The sequence below is a fragment of the Molothrus aeneus genome, chromosome W, assembly GCF_037042795.1.
Source record: "Molothrus aeneus isolate 106 chromosome W, BPBGC_Maene_1.0, whole genome shotgun sequence".
Classification (NCBI taxonomy): Eukaryota; Metazoa; Chordata; class Aves; order Passeriformes; family Icteridae; genus Molothrus; species Molothrus aeneus.
This window is the reverse complement of record NC_089679.1, coordinates 7,267,735-7,274,824: the sequence shown is the minus strand read 5'-3', so window position 1 is coordinate 7,274,824 and position 7,090 is coordinate 7,267,735.

Sequence of the window (7,090 nt, the reverse complement as noted above, 5' to 3'; positions counted from 1 at the left end):
TAGCAGAGCCTTGTAATGCTTTGGACCAAAATCCTATAGGTTCTTTATGATTTTCTGGTCCAGTTGTCTGCCACAATCCCCACAAGACTCTCATCTAGAATTCTTCTACTTTGAAAGGATATCTGCCTAGGAGTGTACAATTGGGTATAATCAATCAAAGCATTCTTGCAGTTATCAAAGGCTTCTGGTTTTTGCTTGGCCCATTGCCAAACAACTTTCTTCTGTCGTTTTCTGCAGAGCGCATTAGTACCACCAGCTGTGGAATGAAAGTTCTTCAGCACCCTGACAGCCCCAGGATAGTTTGCAGTTGTATCACCATGGTTGATACAGAGAATTGCTGGACTGTTTGCTGCACCATGTTCAGTATTTCTCTAAGCTGCCCTTGCCAAACTATCCCCCAACAATTCACAGTAATACTAGGGCCCCCTATTTTCTCTGGATTAATTGCCTAGCCTCAATCCTGTAAGTGGGCTTTCAGTGATTCTGCAGCTGCCTCAATTTCTTGCTGTGACTCCGCCATAATCAATACATCACCAGTATAATGGTGAACAATGATAGCACCTGACCACAATGCTACATCAGATGCCACTGTGAAAAATGCGTATTTTATGATTGGCTTTTTGCAAATATTAAAATGAATACTATATGTGTTATGTTAGAAAGTGAGGCTGTATTAATTTTCTTAAGTAGTGTGTTAAATACAGTTTTAGGTTATAACACAATGTTAAAATAAAAACTATGCTATGTAAGATACTTTTTTAAAGAGAGGACTTGCACCCAGATAGCAGCCACAGGACACAAATCTTTCAGAGAAAGAGAATTTATTGCTCTCTTATCAGAAGGAACTAACTTCTTCCCGCCTCGCTCAGCCATGAAGATGTTGTCAGGATTCAGAGGAAGAGCTGACACTGACCAGACACAATCCTTTGTTTGAATGGAATTTATGCATCATGTCTGAGATGTATGAATATGCAACAGGCTATTGCTTTTAAGGGTTAATCCTCTGTTAACGTGTGTCCTTTTTTGGGCTTATTTTGCCCAGAAAGAGGTACCTGGACATCCGTAACTCTTTGTTTTTATTGTCTCATATTGTCCTAAATCCTACTTGTCCATATTTTAATTACTCTAATTATATTACTACTTTGTTTTTTAGTTTGTTTTTATCTAGCTGAGGAAGAGAAGTTCCCTAGACTGTGCTTTTTCTTTCTTCTTGGAACTGTTTAAACCTGCTCTGGACTGAAAACTCAGAAGAGCACCAGCATCTTGCACCTGTGGCCCACTGGGCCTGGCCTGGGCCATGGCATTTCCAATGTCAGAGGGACTGATAACAGACTGAGTTGAGCTACAGACCATGAAGGGGACTTTATGAGTTTGTCATCTCTTTGGAGTAGCAAGAGGTTTTATTGTTGAATATTGTTCAATTTTTTTGTGCTAGGGAATGCTTTGCCTGTTAAATAAACAGGTTTTTTCCACTTTTCTCCAAGGAAATATTGTTCCTGAACCAGATGGGGGAGGGGCCACTTGGATTTGCTTTCTAGAGGCATCCCAATTCGGAGGTTTCCTCCAAAATTTGCCCTAAACCAGGCCAAATACATTTTTTGGCGCCCAACATGTGGTTCGAGAAAGTGGAAAAAACCTGTACAGATTGCATTTTGGTTGTACTTACTCTGTATTGGGATAAAGCAGTCAGTAGCCATGTTGCTTGAATTCATAATGTCTCTCAGGGTGGAGGTCTTCATATGTTTCTGGTCCCTTGTAGTTTTTGAGACTTTAATAACTTCATGGTCCCTAGGCCTATATTCTTATCTGGAGATAGCTCCAGTTTTGTCCCTAACACACTGTTTTTACAGTAGAGGGGCATGGATTAGAATAGCCATTAGGCTGGGCTTGGTGATAACAATTTATAGAAAGTTTATAAAGGTACTGGAGTTTGCTCCATATATGCATGATTTATAGTTTCTTCCTCCTAACCTGCATCCCAGTTCCAGTAGCATGTTTTGGGGGTTTGTTAATAAATGCACCCAGTTTGTTAGAGGAGGACCAAGGGATGAGGCTTTTCAGCCTTTCCTTTTCTTCTTCTCCTTTGAATCTGTTATGTCAGTCTTTGAAAATGTTCAGTTTCCCCTGAATGTTAGAGACAACTATCCTGGTATTTAATCAGGTAAGCTTCCTCTATATGAACTGCAACTTCTCTAGAATGAGGGCTGAGATGTCCAGAGGAACTGATGAGTCCCCTGACCCAGAAGTAGACCGATGTGTGGAAAATCCTGAGTGGCATGAAGAATGGGAGAGAATGGGTCGAACCTTGAAGGAATTTTCACAGAATTCACAGAATTCACACACAGAATCACTAGGTTGGAAGAGACCTTCAAGATCATGGAGTCCAACCCATGCCTTAACACCTCAACTAAACCATGGCACCAAGTGCCACATCCAGCCTTTTTTTAAACACATCCAAGGGTAGTGACTCCACCACCTCCCTGTGCAGGCCATTCCAGTACTTTATCACTCTTTCCATTAAAAACTTTTTCCTAATATCCAACCTATATTTCCCTTGGTGAAGCTTAAGACTGTGTCCTCTCATTCTGTCAATTGCTGCTTGGAGAAAGAGACCAACCCCCACCTGACTACAACCACCTTTCAGGAAGTTGTAGAGAGCGATAAGGTCACCTCCGAGTCTCCTTCTCTCCAGGCAAAACAACCCCACCTCTCTCAGTCGTTCCTCATAAGGCTTGTGTTCCAAGCCCTTCACCAGCCTTGTTGCCCTCCTCTGGATGCATTCAAGCTCCTTAACGCCCTTCCAAAACTGAGGGGCCCAGAACTGGACACAGTACTCAAGGTGCAGCCTCACCAGTGCCAAGTATAGGGGAAGAATGACATCCCTGTTCTTGATGGCCACACTATTCCTGATACAGGCCAGGATGCCGCTGGCCTTCTTGGCCACCAGGGCACACTGCTGGCTCATGTTCAGTTGGCTGTCAATCAGTACTCCCAGGTCCCTTTCTGCCTGGACACTGTCCAGCCACACTGTCTCCAGCTTATAACGTTGCAGGGGGTTATTGTGGCCAAAATGCAGGACTCAGCACTTGAATTTATTAAATGTCATCCTATTCGACTCTGCCCATCTATCCAATTGTTCCCCGTCTCTCTCCAGAGCCCTCCTACCTTCCAACAGATCGACATACGCTCCCAGCTTAGTGTCGTCTGCAAATTTACTAATGAAAGACTCTGTACCCTCATCCATGTCATCAATAAAAATATTGAACAGAACTGGTCCCAGCACAGACCCCTGAGGGACACCACTGGTGACTGGCCACCAGCTGGATGCAGCACTGTTCACCACCACTCCCTGGGCCCTGCCATCCAGCCAGTTCTGAACCCAGCAAAGAGTGCTCCTGTCCAAGCCGTGGGTTGCCAGCTTTTCCAGGAGTATGCTCTGGGAGACAGTGTGAAAGGCCTTGCTGAAGTCTAGGTACACAACATCAACAGCCTTTCCTGCATCCATGAGGCAGGTCACTTGGTCATAAAAGGGAATCAGGTTGGTTATTGGTGATATTTTTGCCTGATGTCCGGGAGAAATGATGAGGAGAACTCCATGGATATCAGAAGGCTAATTAATTACTTTATTATACTATATTATTTTATATTATATTACACTATATTACATAACATCTAAACTGAATCTGCACAAAGCACCTAACTCAACTGCACAGAATCTTGTGACTGTCAGCCGACAGTCCCGACACACACACGCGCTTGGCCCTGATAGGCCAAGGAAACAAAACACCATCACTCTGGGTAAACAATCTCCATAATACATTCTATTTTGGCACAACACAGGAGCAGCGAATGAGATAAGAATTGTTTTGATCATTCTTTTCTCTGCTTCTCTCACTGCTTCTCTCAGGTTCAGAGAATGTGAATCCCACAGTTGGTCAAACATGACCGCCCCTCCTAAACCCGTGCTGGCTGGGTCTGATACCCTGGCCATCCTGTAAGTACTGCGTGATGACACTCAATATAAACTGTTCCATAACCTTACCAGGTACTGAGGTCAGGCTGACTGGTGTATAATTACCAGAATCTTCCTTCCCACCCTTTTTGTGAATGGGTGTCACAGTGGCCAGCTTCCAGTCATCTGGAACCTCACCAGTGAGCCAGGATTGCTGGTAAATGATGGAGAGTAGTTTTGCAAGCTCATCTGCCAGCTCCCTCATCACCCTGGGATGAATTCCATCTGGTCCCATAGATTTATGAATATCTAAGCATCTCAGCAGTTCTCTAACTGCCTCCTCTTGGATAATGGAGGGACCATTCTGCCCCTTGATACCATCAACCCACCCAAGAGAACAGTTGTCCTGAAGGCAAGTTGTCTTCTCACTAAAAACTGAGGCAAAGAAGGGGTTAAGCACCTCTGCCTTCTCTTCATCTGCAGTTAAGTTCCCTTCCACATCTAATAAAGAACAAAGGTTGATCTTACCCTTCCTTTTACCATTAATATATTTGTAAGAACATTTTTTATTATCCTTTACAGTGTGGATATGACAGTCTGATCAGAGAGAGAGAAAGATAGATAAGCTTTCCCATTAATTGTTCTGGGAAGCTTTAGGGAGGCAGAGAGGAAGAATGATAAACAAATGGTAAGCTATCTGCAAGTGGTGTTTGTAATAAGTTGTTTTTCTCATAAAAATGTTTGCGGAAGGGTGTCTTCTTAATTAGCCAATCATGTGAAATGTGTTGATTAAATGAACAATCAGGTCCACCTGTAGCGGACCAGGGTATAAAAGAAGAGGTTTCAATAAACGTGGGGCTTTTAGCCTCTTAGCCTTCTGACCTAGAGTCTGTGTCATTTCTGACTCAATGGTGACATTACAGAAGTCGCCATTTTAAGTTCAAACTGAGCTTTGGCCTCCCTATTTTTTTTCCTACATGATCTAGCAGCCCCCTTAAATACTTCCTGAGAGACCTGACCCTCCTTCCAAAGATGATACATCCTCTTTTTATTCCTAAGTTCCTCCAAAACCTCCTTGCCCATCCAGGCTGGACATTTGCCTTGTTGACTCGTCTTTTGGCACACAGGGACAGTCTGTTCCTGTGCCCTCAAGATCTCTGTTTTGAAGCATGCCCACCTTTCCTGAACTCCTTTGTTTTTAAGGGCTGCTTCCCAAGGAACTCTCTAAGTCTCCTAAATAGGCCAAAGTCTGCCCTCTGGAAGTCCAATGTAAAAGTCTTATTGATGTTCCTCCTGATTTCGCCAAATATTGAGACTTCTATAATTTCATGATCACTATACCCCAAGTGACCTTCAACCACCACATCTCCCACCAGCCCATCTCTATTTGAAAACAACAGGTCTAATATAGTCCCTCCCCTGGGGGGCTTACCCACCAGCTACAACAAAATGTTGTTCTCCACACACTCTAAAAATTTCCTGGACTGCCTTTTTTCTGTTGTATTAAGTTCTCAGCAGATGTCTGTCAAGTTGAAGTCACCTACAAAAATAAGGGCTGATGAACCTGAAACATTCTCCAGCTGCTTATAGAATAAGTTGTCCACCACTTCTTCCTGGTTGGGTGGAAGATAACAGACTCCCAGTAGGATGTCAGCCTTGTTGGCCTTCCCCTTAATTCTTACCCACAGGCATTCAACTTCATCATCATTAGTTTCAATACCCATGGTATCAAAAGCCTCTGTAATATTAAGGGCCACCCTGTAGGAGCAACGGGGGGTAGGATGGTCGGGACGGACAGAGACGAGAGATCTCTGAAGCCAGGTCATGGAACTTGCAGTTTATTGCAAAGGGCGTGCGTGCAGGGCCCTGCTGGGAGCTGCCAGCCGCAGCTCAGAGCAGTCATGAGAGAAGAGAGGGGTAGAGAGGATGAGAGGGAAAGAGCATAAAAGGGTAAGAGAGCAAAAGCGTAAGAGAGCAGAAGCGTGAGAGTGTAAATGGGGTAAGAGAGCGAGGTTCCTGTTACAATACAATAAATCTTCTTCTGTGTTAGAATATTCTAATTCTCACTAACCAATCTAGTACAATATACAAATCCTATAGCATTTACATACAGCCTATAAGAATCACTACATTACCATACTGTGTTACATTTTAAACCCTAAAAACTACTCTTTGGACCCCTTCTGCCAAGCTAGTAGGGTCTGCTCTGACCCTTGGACCTGTCTGCAAGCAGAGGGTATTGTTTCATCAAAAGGGGATTACCTTCAGCTGGCCACACCATTGTTTTCCAGATGTTCAGTAACTAAGGTATCTCAAAGCTTGCTTTCATTTCAGTCTCGCTTATAGTTTCTATATTCTCAAAATCTTTTGCCAGGCAATCATATTTATAAGGCTTTCCTGTTTCATCTTCCTCAACACTACCCCTCCACCTCTTCTCCTTTCCTATCTCTTCTGAAGAGCTTGTAGCCATCCAGTGCAGTGCTCCAGCTATGTGAGTCATCCCACCACATTTCTGTGGTGGCAATTACATCATAGCTTTGCTGTTGCACCATGGCCTCCAGCTCTTCTTGATTGTTACCCATGCTGCATGCATTGGTATACATGCACCTCAGCTGGGCTACTGATTTCACCCCTAACTCAGACTTACCACCTTTTTTTGATTTTCTGGTCCCCCAGCCTGGGAATTTTCATGTGAACAAATTCAGAACCCAGATGAGGTGGGGAAATAACTGGAAGAGAACTGCTATGATGACTCTAAGGAGAAAAAGATCATTGCAATATGCTGGGCCCTGGCATATGCTTATTGCACACTGCTAGATACTGTAGGGCAGCAGATAGAGGCAGGGGGGCAGGGAGATAGATAAATCAGCATCTACCCTAGTCACTCAGGCTGCAGCCAACACCCCAGTCTCTCAGGTTGTAGCTAAACCAGACAGTGAGCCTAAGCCACTGGCACTCGCTGTGGGAAAGAAGTAGACAAGCAAAACAGATTGGCCAGTGATCAACGTTGATGATTTGTGGGAAGGACCCTCAATGCCAATTCCTGACACAAAATTCAAAGTCAAAGCAACTGACTCAAAATCAGAAGTCAAAGTAACAGACACAAGATCAGAAGTCACTATTGAGTCCTTTTCCCTC